The 12665-nt window shown below is 46.1% G+C and overlaps 1 long non-coding RNA gene across 1 annotated transcript; it reads right to left on the bottom strand.

The window, feature by feature from the left end:
- Window positions 1-2603: 2603 nt before the first annotated feature.
- Window positions 2604-12633, bottom strand: LOC141419219 (uncharacterized). The gene is made up of 3 exons (XR_012443880.1): window positions 12504-12633; window positions 3693-3864; window positions 2604-2824 (listed from the first exon to the last, which is right to left on the bottom strand). It is a non-coding gene; the product is annotated as an uncharacterized lncRNA (long non-coding RNA).
- Between the last annotated feature and the right edge of the window lie 32 nt (window positions 12634-12665).

The following is a 12665-nucleotide window of genomic DNA, read 5'->3' as shown; positions in this document are numbered from 1 at the left end:
TGCAGTAGCTCACACCTGTAATCCCAGCTACTCAGGAGGTGAAGATTGGGAAGATAGCAGCCAGCCTGGGCCAAATGTTAGCCAGACCCCATCTCAACAAACAAACTGGGTGCACTGGAGCACATCTGTACTGCTCTGATACTCTAGAGGTCATAGGTAGGATGCAAAAAACCATGAGATCCTGTCTGGAAAATAACTAAAGCAAAAAGGGCTGAGGTGGTAGAATGCCTGCTTAGCAAGTATGAGGCCCTGAGTTCAGAAAAAGAGAAGAGCCCGGAGCCAGGAGGAATCTTTGAATGGAGACTTTGTGCTTTTTCTTCAATCCAAGGACTGGGATAGATAGACAGCATTCCTGCCTGCATAGTCTAGGAGAGAAAATTACAGCAAATTCAACCATTTCTATTGCAGAGATAGTCAGAGGAGGCCACAGGAGTAGAGGATGCATATAGGGAGAGGCCTGGAGAGTGGGGTTTGGTCTCATAGGCCATGACTTTTGACTTTCAGTGAAGGTGACAGGGAACCTTTGAGGTGTCCAGACACAGAAGAGACAAGACGTAAGGGCTGAGATGATGGCAGAGAGGTGGAGATGAAGGGAGAGGAGCAAGCGTGCTCAGAATTAGGAGCTGCAGGCCCGGTAGGCGGCAGAGGGTGATGGACAAAGCTCTGGGTTTCTGGCAGAGCTGCACATCCACAGGAGGCTGCCTGCTTCACCTCACTTGAGCTGCCCAAGAGGTCTCTGCAGGGGTGTTGGCCGGGGTCACCTGCCCAGGATCCAAGGTCTGGCTTCAGTGGGCCAGGCTGCTGCCAGGAAGAGAGATGCCCAGCCGCTTACCAGATACGTTACTGAGGGGCAAGAGGAGCATCTTGCCCTCTCGGGTGACTTTTGCCTCCCCCTCTCCCTCCCCTGTCTCCTTATCAATTAATACCGAACAACAGAAACTGAAGAGAAGAAAGGAATGAAAAAGCACAGAAATGCTGGAGTGGCCCTTCCCGAAGGAGCAGCTGCAGACGGAGGTGGATCAGACCCAAGGCTGGCCTGGGGCTCAGGCCACTTGAGGATTGTTCTTATCAACTGGGTTGTGCTGCACCTGCAGCAGAGAGGTCAGACTGGCAGGGCAGCGGGGCTGGCTGAGGATCCACTGACTGTCTATGGGAACCAGCAAGGGCCTCGGGGGGGTGGGGGTGGTGCCAAGGGGCTTCTCGACGAAGGAAGCCCAGAGTCACTTCATTCAAGATCATACTGTTCCTTAGAGTTTAGGGACCAAAGGACTATTGCTTTTTTAAGAATATATCTATCTATATATCTATATAAATTAAAACAAAGGAAAAAAAACGAGAAACAAAACAAGACGGTATAGAGTCTCATAAAAGCTGCCTTTAAATATCCCTAGGAGACAGGGTGAAGGAGACCCTGGATAGTCCCAGTCTAGGCAGAGGAGGTTGTGGAAAGATTGTCCTGTGTGTTGTCCCCTCTGAAGCCACTCCCCCACCCTGACCTTATAAAAAATATTTTGGGGTCAAATGCAGGTCTTGAGGTTATAGAAGCAGTGAACTCACAACTCATAATCTCCAAACTCAGCGTCACGTAAGAGGGCCCAGGAGTTCAAGCCTGCCCTCGGCTTTGCCATCCAGAGAGGCCCCTGGCCAATGGGAGTGGGAACCTGCCTTTCCTTCTTGACAGCCCTGCCCTGGAACTGCTGCTTCTCCAGGCAGGAAGAGAGGGAGTTTTGGCCACATCAGTCTTTTCCTTCCCAGCCCAGATACACAGAGGCCTTGCCTTTGGCTGAGTCAAGACACCTCTTTTCCCTTCCGTTGAGCCAGTCCCCATGTCCCCTTGCTCCAGGCTACCGTCTATCTCTTAGTCTAAGTTTGCCCACCTGTAAAGTAGATTCAAGATACATGTAGAGGGCTGTGACAACAGACATGGGAGGTTTGCTGCTGTATATACTGCCATTGAGAAGGATAATTTTCAATATGTAGAAGCTTCAGAATTAGAGGTCCCTCTTTCCCCAGGACCTGGGAGGGAAGTAGATGTTTTGCCAAAATACTTCTTTATTCCTTTAAAAAGTACATCTTTCCTATGCAAGAGTGTCTTGTATGTGCTTACCCAAGGTGCTTGTAGATGACAAGCAGTGTCCAGCTTAGAAGTGGTGTGTGCTCTGTCTGTCTTTGTCTGTCCATTGTATACAGTGGGTGCCATATAAAGCTGGTCACTGGTGGTGCTTCCTGCCTGCTTCTGTGAGATGGGCCAAAGATTCAGCTCAGCACACCTTGACTCACCTTGCTGCGGCCAGCCTTTCCTGGGCCCACGGGGCCTTGCACATTTTTTCCCAGGGGGTAATTTCCACTCCACCCCACATCACGGATCGACCTCGTCTGAGGCCCCAGTTGCTGCGTGGGGGACACCCTGCCCCCCCACGTTGCTGAGACTGGAGACCCCTGATCTGGTATCACTCAGACAGCAAGGATGTGTGGGTGGGGTTGGAGGGTTCTTTCTTCATAACAGTTTCTAAGAAAACTTGTTCCCACCTGTCCCTCTGTCTTTGACTCGTTTTTGGAGGGGAAGGGAATGAAAAATAGAGTTGGCAATCACATTACCAGGGAAGGTACAGTTTGTATTCACAAATAATTTCCAACCAGGAGAGGAACCGGTGCCGGGGCATGTGTACGCCCTCGCCACACCACACAGACCGAGCGTCCTGGGCACAGGTAGGACGGTGTTGCTCCTGCACATTCAGACAGACACTCAGCTGGAGATGTAGAGTCCTCTTAGAGCGGTTGCTGAGCATCATGGTAGGTTCTGGGCTTGGGCTCCTACCAGGTACTGGGAGGTGAGGGAAAAGACAAATTATGAGTGCAGGGGTGATGGGGTCCGCAGTGTCTGTGCTAGTGAGAAGAGTACCTTGTTCAGGCTTCATCAATGGGGGGGTGAGGGAGGCTTCCTGAAGGGTACAGAGGGGCAGAAGCAACATCAAGGATGAACTGGGATGTTTGGACAAAGTCTGGGGGCAGCTGCATCCTTTTGAAAAACTATCTCTATCACCAACACATAGCAATTACCTTTAATTTCAGTGTCTTTCCTGTTATAGTAATGGCACAAGACAAAACCCTTTTCCCATTCCTAACTCTATCCTCGTGACTCATGAGTGAGTCATGTCAAGACCCTTGAGCCAAATGGCACTTGGAGTTTTCTGCTTCATGCCTTAGGTGTGAGTTGGGGCCTGGAAATCTGTATGACTCAAGCTCTAAGGGTTGTGTTAATTTACATCATGGGTCAGCAAACATCAGGGGTCAAATCTAGCCTATGGCCTACTTTTGTATCTCCTACAAACTAAGAATGTTTTTTACTTTTACTTTTTTTTGGCGATACTGGGCCTTATACTTGAGTCATGCCCCTATCCCTTGTTTTTCACATTTTTTAAAAGATTGTCAAAATAAAAAGAAAATGAGATTGAGGCTACATGTGGCTTACACAGCTTAAAATATTTATCTTGCCTTTCAAAGAGTCCTCTAATCCCTGGTAAGGTCATGGCAAACTTATGTCTGAGTTCGAACAATATGATGTTCGTGTCTTTGTATGTGCATGTATTAGTCTGGACTGTTTCAGTTTCAAGGGTCAAAAGTCAAATACAAACATGTTTAAGTCAATAGAAAATTAATTGGCTTATATAACTAGCAATCAAAGAATTTACCTGCCTTCAGGCATGGCTGGATCTGGAGGTTCAAATGATGATGTCTTTATCTGTTGACTTTGCTTCCTTCTCTATGTTGACCTCATGAGCTCTACTGTCTAGAAGACTTTGGCCAGTGGTAGACATGTGCTCACTCTTCTAGGATGGAAGACTGGGCCACCATCATTGACAACTTCACCAGTAATGTGAGAAAGGGGGAGAAATGGGTTCCCAAGGAAAAGATAATGGTCAGATAAGCAATATGTCCACTACAGTTTACTCTTCATTGCATCCACCTGTACTTTTACTGACAAGCATACAATTTGAAAAATAAGCCTGTCTAACGATGCAGTGATCCCAGACCCAACCAAAAACACACACTTCCCAATGAGAGCCAAAGCAGAATCATACCTAGTTGTTTTACTCAGTCCTGAGTCCCTTGATGGCATGCAATTCTCAATCAGGTCTGCATGTGACTTCTTAAGAAGTCACAATCTACGGCGAGTATCAATTTAGCCACCCCTACATAATCAATATGCAATAGTGGATGAAGCAAGATTCCAACTTTTTTCCTTTCTCTTTTTTGTTCATCATATTAAGATTACAGTTTTTAAAATCTCTTCATTTGGAATAAAGGAAAAGATATAATGGACACTCATCTTCAGCATATAGTTCATCTTTCTGGAGAGTAGAATGAGTTTCCTGATCAACAAAATTGATTGCTCTTGGTTCTCCCCACAGGGAGTGTCCTTTATGGACACCCCTGAGACAATGATCCTTCTGGAATTGTATCCCACTTCCCTTTGACATGGGTTTGGGACTAAGAGTTGCCCAAGAAACTCGACATTCCCTGATGTGTTTGCCAGGTGTAAAAAGTCTCTGATTCCTGGGCTCTCTGTGAGTTCATCACTGTTATTGAGTCCTCATCCTTGAGTCTTGGGCTAACCCCCAGAAATTGTGGTTTATGTCTCTTAGCAGCAGTTCACACTTTGGCCAGTCCCTCCCCCTCAGCTTCATGGCTTCCATAGTGGCCTGTTTATGGCAATGACATGCCTAAAGAGAGCATTTAACTCTTTTTTTCTTTTTGTGGTACTGGGGATTTGAACTCAGGGCCTACACCTTGAGCCACTCCACCAGCCCTTTTTTGTGAAGGGATTTTTCAAGATAGGGTCTCTTGAACTATTTGCCCAGGCTGGCTTCGAACTGCAAACTTTCTGATCTCTACTTCCTGAATAGCTAGGATTACAGGTGTGGGCTACCAATGCCAGGCCTTACTCAACTCTTGACTGGCTCATTTTCCAGTAACCCTGGCCCTGACTGGGACTGACTTTTAGGCCTCAGCTCCAGGGAGGTGCTTAGGACAGGATTGAGGCCACCACACAAGCACTCACAACCTGAAGCTTGCTCCACTCCTCCCTCTCCAGCATGGCCTGTTGTCACACTGAGGCCATATCACCAAAGGACCCCTCAGGGGAATTTGTTACTTGACACTGTATTTGGAGGCCCTCTAACAACCTACAGAGCTTGGGGACTTTGGGCAGAGTCTTCAGTCTTCAGCAGGGCATCTGAGTGAATTTCTCTCCCTAGATGCAAGCTGGGTGTCCTGGATGCAAGGAAAAAAGACATTTGGTCTGAGATGGGATTGTGACCATTTGTAGCTCTGCTGAGTGCTCTGACTGAATTTGGAAGCTCCCTTTGCTTCAGTGTTGAACATGCTTGTGACATACTTAGTGAGTATTAGGTCAGCATGGTCTATATAACATAAACAAACAAACAAACAAAAAGCAGAAAAGAAAGGGAAGAGGACCACTCTTTCTCTCCCCATCCATTGCTTCAGACACTGCTATTACTGGGTCCTTCACCGCTCTCTGCAGCCTGGGCTGACCAAAGCCTTCCATTGGTCATCTGTGGGTGGGACTTGAACTTTCAGCCTCTTCCCTCTTGCTCTTGAGCTGTCTAAGACAGAGATCCAGAAGGAAGGTTAAAACCTGGGTCTGACTTTTCCCAAGAGGTGTCTTAGGTGCTCAGCAGAAAATTCAGAGGACCTGGAAGATAGCCTAGAGAGTAAGCCTCGGCTTCCTGGGTGTAAGTTCAGAGATGGCCGGAGCTGGTCACCTTGGCACTGGGCCCCTGAGAGAAAACCGGTTGTCTGGGCCTGATTCTCTGCACTGAGTAGGAAAACCCAGCTACATTCTCAAGACCTTTTTGCTACCCCATGTTTGGGAGTCAGTGTTGAGATGGGGACTTAGATTATGTCTATGTGTGTTAGCCCAAGTCCTCTCGAAAGCAGAGTCTGAGGCAAGGATTAAAATGATGAGTGTTTAGGAGGTAGAAGCCCAGGACAGTAAAGAGGAGAAGAGACAGGAGGCAATGTCAGGAGATGCATCACTGTGTTGACAACTGTTGCATAGGCACCAGGGAAGAAGGAACAGGTCACATGACAGTGACGGGCTTGCTTGATGAGCATATGGTGTTTACAAGGAGAAGCTGCACCATGGGGATTTCGGGGGGCTTTATCCATCAGTCCCCCTCTCTTCTCCTGTTTTCCATTGGCCAAGGTGCAACCTACAGACAGCTAATCCCCCAGCATCCTCAGTTGCACCATTTGCTCCTTGGGTGGATGTTGGGGAAGTCAGCTCCCATGGCCTGCCATGTGGCATTTCTACCAATGATGTAGGAGTGACATAGGCAGGGTGTCACCAAGACAGAGAGAAGGAGGTGGTCTAGGGACTCCAAGAAGGTGCGTGAGTTTGTGCCCAATACATCCCACTGTCTCCCACAGGATTCACAGCCCAGGTCCCCAGGCACTGAATTCCAAGCCAAATAAATCTTATTTCACTTGGGCAAAACAGAAGCATTCAGGTGCGGCTTGGAGGATTAGAATTCCATCTTTTTTTTTTTTTTTCCTGGAATTGCCAAACTCTGCACTCCAGCCTCTCCTGGATTTCCTACCTCTGTGCTTTCATTCTCACTGACTTTATCTTAATAGAAAGGGTTTGCCTTTCATCATCTAAAGATGCATGGTTATTTGAACCTTGGCAGTTTGGACGGCTGGCAACTCTACACAGAGAGGCACATAGTTCTGATTCTGCCTGTGAAGGAAAACTCAGATGCAGGGCCTCACTGACCAGCTCAAGAGGCCAAGGCATCCAACATTCAGACTTTTTTCTAGCATGACTCTGAAATCTCCATCTTTGATGGATGTATGAACCACATCTCATTATAAAATGGATTGTTTGAGCCAGGTGCCAGTGGCTAACACCTGTAAACCTAGCTACTCAGGAGGCAAAGATCAGGAGGATCACGGTTCAAAGTCAGCCCAGGCAAATAGTTTGTGAGACCCTATCTTGAAAAACCCTTCACAAAAATAGGGTTGATGGAGTGGCTCAAGAGGTAGGCCCAGAGTTCAAACCCCAATACCATAAAAAAAATAAATAAATAAAATGGATCATTCGAGGAGCACAGTGGTGCATGCCTGTAATCCCAGCACTTCAGAGGCTGAGGCAGGAGGATCGTGAGTTTGAGGCCAGCCTGGGCTATAGAGCAAGACCTTGTCTCAAAAAAAAAAAATGAAGTAAATAAATAAGTAAATAAAATAGATTAGATTATTTAACCAGCTAATTTGACACCACATATCAGGGATTTCTTCTGTTTTTATTTTTTGTTTGTTTGTGGCAGGGTCTCTCTATATAGCCCAGGCTGGCTTTGAACTCTCAATCCTACTGCCTCAGCCTCCTAAATGCTGGGATTACAGGTGTGCCACCATGCCCAGCTCACAACAGGGATTTGTAACTTGCCAGCCAAGGATGGCCAGATCCACTGTCTCCATTTCAGTTCAGTTCATCTGTTCCACATTCTAGAGCCTGTTTGCATATCCCATTCCATTTCCATGTTAGGACAGATTTAACCACAAGTGACAGGAACCAACACAAATCAGCTTAAGCAAGAAGGAAACTGAGAAGAGTAGCAGCACTGCTGACATCATGGCTGAATTGGGGGGCTCACGTGAATGTTATCAGGTGGTCTGGTCTGGTGGTACATGTCTATAGCCCCAGCACATGGGAGGTGGAGGCAGGAGGATCACATCTCAAAACAATAATGTCATAAAGACAGAACAGCCTGGGTCTGTCTTTCCTATACTCTGTCCATAAGGCAGGGAGATCTGGCTACCAGCGGTTTCAAACTCATATCCTCTTAGCACCATAGCCTTGAAAGGAGGAAAGCTTTGGGGGTAAACACTGTGATTGGCTCTATGTAGATCACGAATCCATACATGAACTCATCACCTTGCTCAGGGTATAAAGTCTCCTGAACGGTCTGATGAGTCATGTATCCATCTTGATGGGGCAGAAGGGGGTGGGGACGGAGGTGGCATTGTGACTGTCAGCCCCATCAAGCCCTACGAATATAAAGACATGCCCCACGTGGCCTGTAAGAATGAACAGTTAGGTCTGAGAGGAGCGCAGCTTGCACATTAGAGGCAGTGAACTCAGGCAGGGCAGAAATGTCATGCTGGCGACAGTCGGAAGCCAGCTCAGGGTTTTACAAGGAGAAGAGACTGGAGGTGTAGATGCTGCAATAAGGAGGCTAGTGACAGTCCTGGTAGGGAGGGATAGGAATAGTAGGGAGGACTGGTTTAACATGTATGAAGAGATGATACAATATAAGATGTTTAGGAGCCAAGTCAAACTGGTCTGGGTGGTCACGGACATGCTGTCTTCACCAACATGCTGGGCATATTGCTCTTCTTTCTGGTGACTCTCCGTCACTATGTGGCCACCGACAGTCCCAAGAAGCAGGAATGAAAGTGGTGCTTCCTCCACCCCAGGGTTCCCGGTCACAGTCTGAGGGAAGATGGAGGATGTGAGGGGCCTTCAGACGTCACCCTGTCCACCCACCACAACAAACAAAGTGTTTTCCAAACAATGTGCATTTCCTCAAAGCCTTCCTTAACCCTATGCAACAAGAAGCTGCCTGAACAGGGTCCAGTACAGGCGCTGCTTTCTTTCCTACTTCTTCCCGCCAATATCAAAATACACTTATATTACTGGGAATGTTTAGCATGCATGAAGCCCTGGTTCAACTGCCCCCCCAAAAAGTAATATATATATATAAATGTGTTTAATGCTTATGGGGTAAAATTGGTTCAGTGCACACAAGGATGGGTAAAGTCTAAGATGCAATACTCCCCAGGATTCAGGATGAATAAGTCGTAGATAAGAAATGCAGAGTGAGAAGAGAAATCTGCCTGGGAGGCAATCAAGTGGAGTTATCCAAAAGGCAACCTGAAACTCAACAAGCATAGGATGGACAGACATAGAGATTTTTGGAGCCTGTGTGTGTCACTCAGGCTGAGTTAAGCAGAAAATATTTGTTGAAAGGTGGGTCACATGATCGCCAGGCTGGCGATTCAAGCTTAGGAAACAGGCAAGAACAATAGGAGACAAGTTCACCAGAGCAAAGGGCAAAATCTAAAATCAAAATGAACCCAGAAAGAACCCTGTCATTGGACATTGGATGTCACCACTTCCAGTACCCATACCACTAGAGCCCCTGACCATGGATTGGTACTGGGATGAATTCTCCACAGTCCAATTTCACTGAACCACTCCTGAATCTACATGTCAGGGGATTGCTTGGTTAGGCCTTGGTCACATGCCTCTGTCTTACCTGCTGAAGATCTGGGAAAGAAAGATCCAACATTTAAGTATCTGTCATGGAAGTTTACCTCCAAGACTTGTAACACAGGAAGAGGATTCAGATTTAGACAAGGTCTGCTTCGGATGGGTGCTGTTGAGACCACTGGAAAGAGTAGGAGGAGGAGAAAAGGGTATAGACTGGATTGCTTTCATATTTAAATAGTAAGTGAAGGAAAGAGAGTCTTTTAAGGATGCCATGAAGAAAACAAATGAGGAAGAAACTGAAAGAGGGTATAACACAGGAGCCAACAGAGAGAAAAGAGTTAAAAGGACAAGAATTACCAACAAATGCCAAATGACCTCCAGTGGTCAAACATGCCTGAAAATTTCCAGTGGACTTGGCAGTTTGGAAGTCATCTGTAACTTTGGTGAAAGTGTTTTCACCGATTTGTAATAGCTCTGTATTGGTATGAGTTGAGTCAGCTCTTCTGGGAAAAGTCAGATTTAAGACACCAGATTCAAGGAATAAATAGAAGGTAAAGCAGTGTAGAAGGAGTGTAGACTGCTCCCAAAAACTTGGCTAAAGGTAAGAAAAACCAATAGCATGTGGGATTAAAAATTGGAGTTTTTAGGCACTTGCTGGTGACTCACGCCTGTAATCCTAGCTACTCAGGAGGCAGAGATCAGGAGGATTGCTGTTCGAAGCCAACCCGTGTAAATAGTGTGCAAGACCCTATTTCAAAAACACCCAACGCAAAAAAAAAAGGGCTGGCAGAGTGACTCAAGTGGTACAGCATCTGCCAAGCAAGCATGAAGCCCTGAGTTCAAAGCCTGATACTGCCAAAAAAAAAAATTGGATTTTTTTTTTAGAGGTTGGACTAGTGATTAAATGTATGTGCCAAGGTCAAAGTATAGAACAAAGAAAAAGTTGAATACACATGAAGAAAGGAGGTAGTGAAGGAGCAAAATTCCTGGAGAGGGATAAAAAAAGAACAGTGAAATACAGATTACCGTGAAAGGATTAACCTTGGATCTGAAGGGAGACATCTACATTCCTGAAATAGAAAGGATAGGAAAGATTCACCCTTGAATGATGCAGAAGATTGAGGCAGTTTCCCCATGGCCTTTATCATCTCTGTGAAGCTGAATGGTGGGGGTGGGAGAAGCTGACAAGTTTAAGGACTGTTGGGTACACTGAGAGCCCAGCTGAAAAGATTATGAATTTAAGTAGCTTGTGTTGGTACAAGTTAAGGTAGCTTGAGCAATTTATTTTAGATTAGGGTGATCACAGACCCCCAAGGTCAGAGGACCTCAGAAAGGATGTAGTTAACTGCGGGGAATGATAGAATAGTCTCACCATTTCTAGTTTCTGCCTCTCCATCCTCCATTCTCTGTGGGCAGATTGTCTCTCACTCCTTCTAATAGGTGGATGTAGTCCACTTAGAATCATAATCTCTCAGACCTAATCCCATATTTCCAAGAGAACACGCCTATTTAGCACAGCTTGAATCAGGAATCCACTTAGAGTTCAATAAACTACAACCATGGTGCTAGAGGTCACACAAGACAAACATAGTCTTGGGGCCTGTCGATCTGGAGTGTGAAAATATAATTCACAAAGAATGGATGCCTAAAATGGTGTCTACCCACAAGCTCAAATCTACAGGACTGGGTGATTGGGTTTCTTTTATCCTAGTTTAAAATGAGAGCTGTCTCCCCTACTTTTTTCAGTTATTATAATTTGGGTGTAACAAACTGAGACAATGTTGTAGTCTAGGCTGAGTGACAGGGTGAGCAGAGAAGGGCATCAAAAGGAAAAGGAGCCAGAATAAGTTAAAGATGTGTAAGTGCACAAAAAAAGTACTGAGAGAATTCTGACAGCAACTGGCTCAGGGCTGAAAGACATGGCATGTGTTTTTTCTTGTTGTTGTTGTTTGTTTTTTATAATTACTCCACACCAAAGCCTTCCTTGTGTGTTATGTCCAGGTTAAAAACAAAAAGGGAGTGGGGAACTCGGTGTGGTGGTGCATGCCTGTAATCCTAAAATTCCCTAGGGAGGCTGAGGCAGGATGAATTAGAGGCCAGCCTGAACTGTACAGTGAGACCTTGTCTCAAAAGGAGAGGGAGTGAGGAAGAGGAAGAGGTCTAAGAAAAGCATTTTCCCATTAGTGCTGGTGGAAAAGCGAGAGCCCCAAGACTGATAAGGAAGATAGGAGGCTGGTCATGTCTAGAGATAATAATAACTACAATCACAACTTCCATTTATGGACTACAGACTCCTCAACTTACCATGGCGTTTCATTCCAGCTAACCCATTGTAAGCCGAAATATGTAAAGTTGCAAATGCATTTAGTGCACCTGTCCTACAGATCCGCTGAACATCATAGCGTGGCAACAGTACACTGGAGAGTATCAGTTATCTTTTACTTTTTTCTCTTTTTGATGGTGGTGTTGGTGATTGAACTCACAATCTCTCATATGATAGGCCAGGGCTCTACCACTGTGCCACAACCCTCAGCCCTGCCTACCATCTTGATCCTGTGGTACCTTTGTTGGCTGTCACTTCCCCCACCCAGAGACATTATAGTGTCTATCGCTACCCCTGGAAAACTTAAAAATTCAAAGTATGGTTTCTAGTGAATGGGGGTTGCTTTTGAGCCATCATAAAATAGAAAGATCTTAAGTGGAACCATGTAAGTTGGGACCATCTGTACTTCCTAGACCAGGTACTCAGCTGGTTTTGTCAAAGATATTAGCTTGAATCCTGGGAAATTACAGATTTTTATCCTACAAAAATGGTAATTCATACGGTTCTACCTAATAGTGTCTTATTTCACACTCACTTCGACAGCCCTAGGAAAAGGTGTCCTTATTCCACTTCAGAGATGAGAACATTAGGAGTCAGAAAGTGAAAAGTCTTCATGAAAGGCTGTACCATCAGTAAGTAGTGAAACCAAGCTTTGAACTCACGTTGTTGGACCAGGCAGCCAGGGTGTTCTCCAGCACACCACAGTTACCCAGGGACAAATGAACTAACTGTAAGAATTTAAAAGAACCTGAAGTGTTTGCCTCCCATTTTCCACGCAGAGATTCCAGGAATTAACAAGGCCTGGGAGTCGGGGTTGCTCTCAGTCTCTACAAGCCAGCTCCAGCCTCCAACAAGGGAACTCCCGTCTACCTCCAGGAAACATACCTCCAAACCACAGGGGGCGCCAAAGGCAAAGATTCTCCCTTGAAGTCCGTCGCACGCCCCCGGAGCCTCTCTTCTTTCTCCACGCACACTCCCTGAACCAGGGCGCAGGCGCCACTCACTCGCTGCGCACTCCCTCCCAACTAGTGATTACTACGCATGCGC

Source organism: Castor canadensis, chromosome 19 (genome assembly GCF_047511655.1).
Source record: "Castor canadensis chromosome 19, mCasCan1.hap1v2, whole genome shotgun sequence".
NCBI lineage: Eukaryota > Metazoa > Chordata > Mammalia > Rodentia > Castoridae > Castor > Castor canadensis.
The sequence above is the reverse complement of the archived record's forward strand: the minus strand, read 5'-3'. Positions and strand labels throughout refer to the sequence as shown.